At 45.9% G+C, this 9989-nt stretch overlaps 1 long non-coding RNA gene across 1 annotated transcript; it reads right to left on the reverse strand.

Moving 5' to 3' along the window:
- Positions 1 to 4825: 4825 nt before the first annotated feature.
- On the reverse strand, positions 4826 to 8809 carry LOC122548675. Its single transcript, XR_006311302.1, has 2 exons — positions 8010 to 8809; positions 4826 to 6405 (listed from the first exon to the last, which is right to left on the reverse strand). It is a non-coding gene; the product is annotated as an uncharacterized LOC122548675 (long non-coding RNA).
- Between the last annotated feature and the right edge of the window lie 1180 nt (positions 8810 to 9989).

The raw sequence follows: 9989 nt of genomic DNA on the forward strand, positions 1-9989 counted from the left end.
GCAAATTTGCTGATGATACTAAGCTGGGTGGCAGGGTGAAATGTGATGAGGATGTTAGGAGATTATAGGGTGACCTGGACAAGTTAGGTGAGTGCTCAGATGCATGGCAGATGCGATAAATGTATGGTTATCCACTTTAGTGGCAAGAACAGGAAGATAGATTACTACCTACAGGGAAGCAATTTAGGTAAAGGGGCAGTACAAAGAGATCTGGGTGTTCTTGTACACCAGTCAAGGAAGGTAAGCATGCAGGTACAGCAGGTAGTGAAGAAGGCTAATAGCATGCTGGACTTCATAACAAGAGGGATTGAGTATAGAAGCAAAGAGGTTCTTCTGCAACTGTACAGGGCCCTGGTGAGACCACACCTGGAGTACTGTGTGCAATTCTGGTCTCCAAATTTGAGGAAAGGCTGTGTGGAATGCTCTGCCCCAGAGGGCAGTGGAGGCCCAGTCTCTGGATTCATTTAAGAAAGAGTTGGATAGAGCTCTCAAGGATAGTGGAATCAAGGGTTATGGAGATAAGGCAGGAACAGGATACTGATTAAGGATGATCAGCCATGATCATATTGAATGGTGGTGCAGGCTCGAAGGGCAGAATGGCCTACTCCTGCACCTATTGCCTATTGAACTTCATCCACGATTTTTCAGCCCATTGACCCATTTGATCAAGATCCCTTTATAATCTTATAAAAACTTCTTCACTGTCTCTGCAGACTATCCTTTGTATAAATGACAAATAAAAGAGGATCTAGAACAGCTCTCTATGGAACACCTTTGGTCACAGGCCTCCAGTCCGAAAAGCAACCCTTTACTATTACTCTCTGTCTCCTGCCATTAAGTCAATTATGTATCTAATTGGCAAGCTCATCCTGAATCCCATGTGACCTAACTTTACTAATTAGTCTACCATGCAGAATCTTGTCAAAGGCTTTACTAAAATCTAAATAAACAACATGTATTGCTCTGCCATCATCAACCTTTTTGATAATTTCTTCAAAAACCTCAAATTTGTGAGAAACAATTTTCCTCACACAAAACCATGCTGTCTATCCCTAATCAATTTTGCCTCTTTAAATGTCCATAAATCTTATCTTTTATAATCACCTCCAACAAGATACTCACAAATGAAGTCAGACTCACAGGTCAATAGTTCCCAGATTTCTTCTTACAACCTTTCTTAAAGAAAGATAAAACATTAGGCACCCTCCAGACATCAGGCACCTCACCCATAGATATAGATTATACGAATATTTCTGCAAGGTGTCTCATAATTTCCTCCCTTACTTCACCACAATGTTCTGGGATACTTCAGATCAGATTTCGGAGATTTATCCACCTTTATATTCTCCAAGACCTCCTGAACTTCCTCTTCTACAGCATGAACTGTTTTAAAAATATTGAATTCTCTGCATTGTCTCAACTCCAGTTCTATTCCCACAGTGAAAACTGATGCAAAATATTCATTTAGGTATCTCTCCCAAGTCCTGGGTTTCAACACAAAGATGACCTCCTTGATCTTTAACAGGCCCTCTCTCTAGTTACCCTCTTGCTCTTAATGTATTTGTAGAATCTCTTTGCATTATCCTTAACCCTATCTGCCAATGTTATCTCATATTTTCTCTTGGCCTTCCTAATTTCTCTCTTTAGAATGAAATTCTACTTCCAAGGATTTTCAAACATGCAACCTGAGATCCCTCTCTTCTTAAACCTCCTCAAAGCAGTACCATTCAGATTAAACCTCTCCACATTTAGGTTCTTCCAAAATACGTCATTTCACACAATTCCACATTAATTTACAGCTGTTCCATCTCTGACTCTGCCTCCACCCAAATTTTCAGGAAGAGTTCCAAAGACTCATGAATCTCTGGGAGAAAGCAAAGGAGTGACGCTCTGAAAGCTAGTACTTCCAATTAAACCTGTTGGACTATAACCTGGTGTTGTGTGATTTTTAATTTTGTACACCCCAGTCCAACACGGCACCTCCAAATCAAATTCACCTATCTCTGTTTTAAATTGGAAACCCTTGATTTTTAAACAGTGACTCAAACTACTATAGATTCATCTATAAAATATCATCTCCATAGCCATTGTGTCAAGACCCTGAAGATCATATGTTTCAAATTATTTTCAAGCGTCTGTCCCTAAATAACTAAAACAGAATAGACAGTGAAAACATTGAAACTCAAATATTCTGTACAACTTCATGCTTGTGATTTCTTCTCCTAACACATTACAGAGAAGTGTTAATCTCAGTACACAGCCTTCTTAATCAGGAGGGAGAACATTTCTTCTAACACTGGTTTAGAAAGCTACACTGGGCAGATTTTCTTTGTAAAGGAAAATATTATGTTTGTGGAGAGGAAAGGCTAGTTGTGGGAAGAATTGCATTCATAACCATGTGGAACAATATTGTAAACAAATGGGTGAAGATATTATTTGAGAGCTTTTAGGACTTCACTACAAGTAACAAAAAACAGATTTTTTTTATGAATGTATTCACAATGTTGTGACCAATTCCCCTGCTTGCAGAGCGTGCAATTGGATTATCTCTTCACTATCGGAGTTGTTGTCTATATCCTTTCAGGTGAAGATAAAAGAACTCAGGTCATTATTCAAATAAAGGACTGCGGCAATCTCCCAGTGTTCTAGATAACATCAATCCTTCATTAAATCAAAACATCTGGTAATTAACACATTCCTGGGATATGAATTGAATTGAATTGAGTTTATTCTCACGTGTACCGAAGCACAGTGTAAAGCCTTGTCTTGCGAGCAATACAGGCGAATCACAGAGTTAAGAAATATAGATAAGTAAGTAATAGGTAAACGTTGGCAAAAACAAAAACACAGGTACAGGCAAATGTTAAGAGTTTGCGAGTCCATTCAGTATTCTAACAACAGTAGGGTAGAAACTGTTTCAAAACCGGCTGGTGTGCGTGTTCAAGCTTCTGTACCTTCTCCCCGATGGTAGAGGTTGTAGTAAAGCATTGCCAGGGTGGGATAGATCTTTGAGAATGCTGGCGGCCTTTCCCTGACATCAGGCCTGGTAGATGGATTCTATAGATGGGAGGTTGGCCTTTGTGATTGTCCAGGCTGAGTTCACTACTTTCTGTAGCAGTCGCCGATCTTGAATGGTACAGTTGCCATACCAGGTAGTGATACATCCTGGCAGAAAGCTCTCGATGGTGCACCTATAAAAGTTAGCAAGGGTATTTGCCTTCATGCCAAATTTCCTCAGTTGCCTGAGGAAGAAGAGACGTTGTTGGGCCTTTGTAACCAGTGCGTCCACATGAAGAGTCCAAGAAAGTTTGTTGTGGATGACCACTCCCAGGAGCTTGACACTCTCCACTCATTCCATCTCTGTGCTGTTAATATGTAGGGGGGGCATTAGTAACACCCTACCAAAAGTCAGTAATGAGATCCTTGGTTTTGCTGGCATTGAGAGCTAGGTTGTTCTCAATGCACCATTTTTCCAGGTCTTCCATCTTCCATCAGTAGTCTGTTTCATCGCCACCTGAGATTCGACTGACTATGGTGGTGTCATCAGTGAACTTGTAAATGGTATTAGTCTGGCATTTGGCGACCCAGTCATGGGTACACAATGAGTACAGTAGGGGGCTGAGTACTGGGGAGTGGGGGCTCCAGTGTCAGTGTTAGCGAGGATGAAATATTGTCCCCAATCTTCACTGATTGTGTCCTGTGGGTCAGGAAACTGAGGATCCATTTGCAGAGAGTGGGGCTTATTCTGAGATGACTAAATTGAGTAATCAGTCTTCAGGGGAGAATAGTGTTGAAGGCTGAATTGTAGTCAGCGAGTAGGATTCTTACATAGCTGTTCTTAGTGTCAAGATGTTCTAGGGAGAAGTGAAGGGCAAGTGATATGGCATCTAACATGGATCTGTTGGTCTGATAGGCAAATTAAAGTGGGTCAAAAGTAGTAGGGAGGCTGCAGTTGATTAATGCCATGACCAGCCTTTCAAAGCACTTCATGACCACCAAAGTTAAGGCCACTGGGGGCAGTAGTCATTGAGCCTTCTTGAAACAGGCAGGGACAGTGGCCTGCTGCAGGGTGAGGTTAAAGATTTTCAAGAAGACCTCTGCCAGTTGATCTGCACATGCTCTGAATGCACAGCCTGGTACTCTGTCTGGTGCCATCACTTTCCTTGGATTTACATGAAGGAAAATTGATCTGACCTCTGGTGTAGTGACTGTTGGGATAGGTTAATCAGGACATGTTGGAATAGGTGTCACCTCTCTGCCGAAATTCTCCTCAAAGTGAGCATAGAAGGCGTTGAGATGATCTGGGAGGGATATGTCATTGTCCACTATCTTGCACTGTCCCTTTTTAGAACCTGTGATGTCATTTAATTCTTGCCATATTGCTGGGTGTCTCTCTGGAGTCTCTAGTTTGGATCGGTATTGGTCCTTGGCTGTCTTAATATGAGACTTCTTTGTACAATGATTAAAACTTTTCCTCCAAAACAGTGACTCAATTTCAGATAGACTTAATTGGTCATAAAGGAGTTTGGGAAGCACTCAGGATATGAAATTTGCTTTATCAATGCATCTTTTGTTCATTACATGCCAGCCTTTGGTATATTGGAGAGCTAAGATAATGTAATAAAATCTCAAACGTGACAATATCAGCGTCGGCTGCATATTGCAACTACAATTTGTAATCAGAGCCCTTTGTCTCATAATTCAGACTCAAACAAAAACTTCAAAAAGTCATTAAAAACCCATCCTGAGCTGGGAAAATCCATTTGACATTCTATGCAGTTACCCATACCATCTCTTTCTCTCACACACATGCACACACTCAGACTAGTGTTCAATCAGTTTATTGAAACAGTTCAAAGATTTTCTATTTTCCAGAACAGTTTGAAGCAAGGCTTACATTTTTAGAGTCCTTTAAAATGATTTGCCAGGTAAACTTTATTTACAGCAGGAACATATTAAATCCCCCAAAACAATATTTGCATTTTAATCAACAGCAATTAATTATACAAAGTTGTAATACAGTACATCTTGTACAAAAAAAATGAACCAATGCATTTGGAAATTGGTTTCATGATCACAAAGAAACGTTAGTCTAATATTAAATCAGAATATATATATACCAAATGCGATTAATGTAATTAACAGTGAATCCCATTTGAAATGATGCCCTCCATTAAAAAGTACCAGAAATTTTCTCGGACTGGGCACAAGGAAGGTACCAAGTAACTGGAGGTCACGGGCAACACAGTCACTTATTGTCTGCACTAACCTCTCACTTGTAAAAGATAGTAACCTGCAAAAGGTGAATTCACACTTCCCTTTGCATTGGCTGTTAACTATTACCCTGTGAGTGTGCAGTTCACATATAAAAAGCGTCGTTTATTTCTGTTCGAATTTCAGTTTAATGTATTCTTTAGTTCTCCGAATTGTAAACGCCAAATTGTGAGCAGGTGGTGTCAAAACGTGCTTTGTAAACATCCAACCTCTATTATCAGATAACCAAATTGGAAACCGACTGTCTCTAAAAGAGATGAAAATAAAACCCTTTTCTGTAGTCATTATCTCCGGCAGCTTACAAGTAAAGAATTGGGATGCATGTGTGATTGGGAGGTGATGTGTGGATGGGCGTTTTCAGACAACTCAATCTTCGCCTCCACCACGAAGACGGCTCCCTCATTGAATCCAGGAATCGGTGTGTCAATTTGCCGCCGGTGTTCACCTTCGTTATGAGAGAGGGCCGACTTACAGTGAAGTGAAGGGAGGACAGTGGGGGTTGGGGGAAGAATCTCAGGTTGCTCCCGTCCAATTACTTACACAGAAAAAAGAAGGGGGAGAGGGGAGGGCTAGGCGCCGGTACACAGGTCCTCTTGCTGGTTTTCAGGCGTGGTAACAATCCGGGCGTGGCATGAAGAGACAGAGATAGAGCCCATCACATACACACACACACAAACACGCATAGAATACATTGGCTGGTTTCAGGAAGCTAGAGAGAAATAATTTTGGCTTAAATAGGACACTCAAACTTACAACGCCAGTGAGTTTTGGTCTTGAGAAAGCGAAAGGGACACATACACACAGAGAAAAAGAGCGAGAAAGAGGAAATCTCTTCTGACGGAGCTGCCTGCCCCGCTGGTGAGGGATGGTTGGTTTGACCGGAGTGTTGCCTGTTGCCCAAGGCTGGGGCTTGCCCGGCCCCTAGCAGCAGAGGTAGGCGATCGAGGCGCCGATGGTGAGCGGGAGCAGCAAGCTGGAGGGGCAGTGCAGATTGGCGGGCGGGCCTGTGCTGTTGGCCGGGCTCTGGCTGGGTGAAATGTTGCCCAGGGTGGACTCTACCCCCGAGGTCGAGTTGGTGCTGTTGAGAGCGGCGACGTCTGTGGTGGACTTCGTTGTGGAGTCAATGTCCGCCTGGAGAGAGACAGAGAGACCATCAATGGCGGCCACACCCACTCAGCACACAGGCAGCAGCGACCAGCTTGGAGGTGGTGGCAGTGTCCCTACCTGTAAGTGAGGAGGCCCGACTTCAAATCCCACCTGCTCTGGAAAGGATGCAGGCACGATGGGCTGAATAGCCTACTCCTGCTCCGTGACCAACCTGCTGATTGGCCGCAGACAGTGTGGTCCCCCCAGTGAAGGGTCTTATACCCCCCTCGTCCCTGAATTATTCCCCAGTAGCCAGCACCGAGTTACCCAGGGGAAGGTCAGGGAGAAAGCAAATTCCTGGATAGATATCTCACTGTGAGGGGACATGGGGGTAATCGATATCTCACTGTGAGGGGACGTGGGGGGTAATCGATATCTCACAGTGAGGGGACATGGGGATAATCGATATCTCACTGTGAGGGGACATGGGTGTCATCGATATCTCACAGTGAGGAGACATGGGGTCATCGATATCTCACTGTGAGGGAAGGGGGCATGGAGGGTGAGGGCAAAATCGATATGTCACTTTATATGGAGTGGGGAAATCGATATATCAGTGTGTGGGGAGATGGGACGTGGTGGGGGCGGGGGAGGTTGGAAGTGGAGGGTCATTGGATGAGGAAAATTTAATTGACTGAAATTTCTGCCGATGTTTATCGTTTCCTGGAAATGGAACCGAGCAAGGTGGGCTCCTGCTGACCCCTCTGCGCTCTCCCCCCACCCGCTGCCCCACAATGCCCAAATACCGAGCCGAGGGGATTGTGGAAATGGGCCGGTGCCGAGTCCCTGACGGGGGCTGGGGACAAAGACCAGGAAAGGAATGCGCTGCTGTGTTTCCAGGGAAAAGCCGAGTCTCCATCCCTTCCCTCTCCCAATGGTCAAAGATCCGGCAGAGAGCGACACCCGGTTTCATCACTCCCTGAGCTCCGTGCCCACAGCCGTACACAGCACAGGGGAACAAGGTAGAAACCTCTGTATAACAGGGGACGGTGCTGGCGGCCCACCTCCCGGGACCAGAGGAAGACAGCGCCCAGCCCGGTGTGACAGTGGGGAGTTGGAGAGAGGGAGGGAAAAGGGGAGCGGGGCGGGGGGCGAGAGGGAGAAGATGGGGAGAGAGGATGGGGGAGGGTGGGAGAGGAATGCGGAGAGAATGGGGGTAGGATGGAGGGAGTGTGTGAGAGAGAAAGGATAGATATATTCCCCATCCTGAGAAATACTGAGAGCAATTCCACGGAATCGCGTACTCTCCAGACCCAAGCTTTCACTACCTTCCAGGCAGTTCAGTATCAACACTTGGAGCAGGAACACAGAGGTTCCTTATAATTTCTGAAATCGTTCCCAGTGGACTCGGTGGTAAATGTGAGCCGGCTGTATATCCCACTGTCAGAGAGAGAGGGGGCTGGGGATCCACTGGGGTAGAGGGTCTGTCCCAGTGTTACAGTCAATCAGCCAGTCACTGTCACCCCAACATTACCACCTAAGCATCACCAACACGCACACACACACACTCACTCACTCACACTCACTCACTCACACACATTCACACACACACACACACACTCACTCACACACATAACCTTGCCACTTACCTTAATCTGCAGTAAAACAGCCAGTGCTAAAGCCCCGAAGTATACCATCCAGATTTTTGTCATTTTCTTTTCTTGCTCGCCTTGGAAAAGGTGCTTCTTTTTGTTTGTGAATTTGGGGGTGTCTTCTCCAGTCAACCCCCTGAGAAAATCCCTTTACACCGCGCTGTTTCTCTCTCTCTCTCCCTTTACACCGTGCTGTTCTCTGTGTATGTGTATGTGTGTGTGTGTGGCTGAGATGTGGAAGAGAGAGCTCCGAGTTCCGAGTGGCGGCTGAACGGAGTATGGAGAGCAGCTTTTATACGAGGGGGCGAGGCGGAGACCGTGTATGGATCACATTGGATTGTGGAAGGTCTAGCGGCACATAGCGCTCCGCCTGGACACAGAGAGTGGCGCTGGCTACACCGAGAATTTCTGTTCTCACTCTCCAACACGGCGCCAAGACCGTGATCAGCCGTTCCCTGCATCAGTCCGCCCAGTATTTACCATTTAACCAACACAGCCGAAGGGACACTGGAGCCGAAACGTTAACCCTCATTTCCCTGCTGAGTTTTTCCAACAGCTTCTGTTTTTGTGTCCAGGCTGCTCTCCACATTTCTCACCACGAGTCTTCCCCCAACCACTACCCCCCACCCCCCCACTCACACATACACCTGTCTTCAAATCGCTCGCTTTTCCTCCACATTCCCCCCTCCCTGTGTCCCTCTCAGAGGCACTTGCAGGGCTCACACACTCCCGAGTCTGGAGAACAGCGTGAAAGCAGGCCCTTCGGCCCATCGAGCCCATACCGACTATCCAGAGAGCATCCCACCCAGACCTACCCTATTCCTGTAGCCCTGCATTCCCCATGGCTAATTTAACATGGCCAATCCATCTACCCTGCACATTTTTGGGCTGTGGGAGGAAACCCACACAGACACAGGGAGAATGTGCAAACTCCACACAGTCACCCCAGACTGGACTCGAACCCGGGTCCCTGGCGCTGTGGGGCTGCCTGCTAACCACCCCCAAAGTGTGATAGGCTTATTTGTGTAAAACTCTCATCGAGCGCCCAATTTTGATAAAATCGGGGTCATGTTAAACAGGAGCAGTGAGGAGGTTCCTGGGCGCTGGATCGTTCTGCTTGGAAACCAGAGCAGAGCTTTTGCAAACGTGCTCTTTGCGGTGCCGTGTTGGGGAGCGGGAAGGAATTGGTTCCTTCTCACCAAGTCAGCGGTTAGACTGGACAGAAGTGGCCTGAGGAGAGAGGACGGCTGCCACTATGCCCTGAGGTAAAAACAATGACTGCAGATACTGGAAACCAGATTCTGGATTAGTGGTGCTGGAAGCCTTTTCCCACAGATTCCGGGTTCAGTAAAATATTCAATGTTGGATAAATTAAATATTATTTGTCACTGGGTCGAAATGTCCCGATCTGCTCAGGTGCGGGACGGGCACCCACATTTATTGGGACGTAGAGTGGGATTCAATTAGAATGATCCCAGCTCTTGTATAAAAACAGGGTTGGAGGATTTGAGCTGGGGGAGAGGTTAAACAGGCTGGGGCTGTTTTCCCTGGAGCGTTTGGAGGCTGAGGGGTGACCTTGTAAAGGTTTATGAAATCATGAGGGGCATGGATAGGATAAATAGACAAGGTCTTTTCCCTGGGGTAGGAGAGTCCAGAACTAGAGGGCATAGGTTTAGGGTGAGAGGAGAAAGATATAAAATAGACCTAAGGGCAACTTTTTCAGCAGAGGGTAGTGCGTGTGTGGAATGAGCTGCCAGAGGAAGTGGGGGAGGATGATACAATTACAACATTTAGCATCTGAATGGGTATATAAATAGGAAAGGTTTGGAGTGATATGGGCCGGGTGCTGGCAGGTGGGACTAGATTTGATTTGGGATATCTGGTCGGCATGAACGAGTTGGACCGAAGGGTCTGTTTCAGTGCTGTACATCCCTATGACTATGACTCTATAAAGGAGTCAATGTGGCATTGAGGTCG

Source organism: Chiloscyllium plagiosum, chromosome 3 (genome assembly GCF_004010195.1).
Source record: "Chiloscyllium plagiosum isolate BGI_BamShark_2017 chromosome 3, ASM401019v2, whole genome shotgun sequence".
Classification (NCBI taxonomy): Eukaryota; Metazoa; Chordata; class Chondrichthyes; order Orectolobiformes; family Hemiscylliidae; genus Chiloscyllium; species Chiloscyllium plagiosum.